The following is a 1,176-nucleotide window of genomic DNA, read 5'->3' as shown; positions in this document are numbered from 1 at the left end:
TTATTTCTAATGAAACGTACTCAACTGTACCCATTGGTTTTGCCTGATTCAATCTGCTTGGCTTGTCCACCTGCAGTGCCTGTTTCTGTAACTGTTACACAACCTGTAAACTCTGAAGCTGTCCACGACTCATTGGCATGGCCACGAAGCACAGGAAAACAAAACAAGCACAGACTTACGTAGTTCTTCCCGATGCCTCTCTGTTTGGGCAAAAAACTGGCGAAGCTCCTCTGTGATCTCCATGTTACTCAGGTCATATTCAAACTCCCCTTCGGACTCCAAGTCTTCCTCCACTTCAGAGTCTTCCTCTTCCTCCTCCCTGTCATCATCCTCCTTCCCTGGCTGGGCATCCATGTACTGCTGAGCTCTGCCACGTGGGCTATAGTTGGAAAAATGGCTGTGGGTACACGGGGGGTCATCCCCATCCCAATCTGAATAGCGGCTGCTTGGAGAAGCTGCGTAAGGAGGCCATGGTACATGATAAACGGACTCCATGGCTTTCCTGTAGGCTTCCTGGTGTCTGTGCATCCAGCGCATAGCTAAATCATAGTGCTTCCAGTATCTTGCATACATTTTCTGAAAATACCATGGCTCAGTTTCCTCCTGCATCCAAACGGGGGGAGACACACGTGGAAGAGAAAACAAGCAGTAATCGAGAGGTGAAACACTGGAAGAGTAAGCCCTATATTTGTATTTTAATCATCCATCGCTCTTTTCCTAAGGCAAAAAAAATATCTAAAAGAAAAGGAACCACTAACATGGTACACATGCATTACACTTTGTTACTCTTACAAGAGATTGTTTTTTCATCATCACATCTACCAAGGAAGAACTGGCAACAGAGAGTTGCAGAGTCCAGGAGGTTTTTTCCACACAAGTGTTTGTACTGCCATGGTGGAAGTCAGTGGTTTTTAGGGAAAATGCTCTGTGGATATATTCCACATTTCCTTTAACCACTCACATGACTTTTAGGAACGGAGTCATTCCAAGGTGTACGCATTACAACCGACACCTGATTTCCAAATCCGCAGGCGGAAAACACAGGAGATTAAAATTCCTCCATATTAAACAAAGGCATTCATTTTATCCAGTAACATATTTCCTCCAGCTGTCTGCCAAAGTAAGTTTCTCAGGAAAGGTCAAATGGCAATTCAGCCCAGTTCATACAGCCATCGT

General features: G+C 44.9%; 1 pseudogene; it reads right to left on the bottom strand.

Moving 5' to 3' along the window:
• Positions 1 to 21: 21 nt before the first annotated feature.
• Positions 22 to 635, bottom strand: LOC104915736 (annotated as a pseudogene).
• Positions 636 to 1,176: the final 541 nt, after the last annotated feature.

The sequence above is a fragment of the Meleagris gallopavo genome, unplaced genomic scaffold, assembly GCF_000146605.3.
Source record: "Meleagris gallopavo isolate NT-WF06-2002-E0010 breed Aviagen turkey brand Nicholas breeding stock unplaced genomic scaffold, Turkey_5.1 ChrUn_random_7180001848755, whole genome shotgun sequence".
NCBI classification, from domain to species: Eukaryota; Metazoa; Chordata; class Aves; order Galliformes; family Phasianidae; genus Meleagris; species Meleagris gallopavo.
This window is presented reverse-complemented; position numbering and strand designations above follow the sequence as displayed.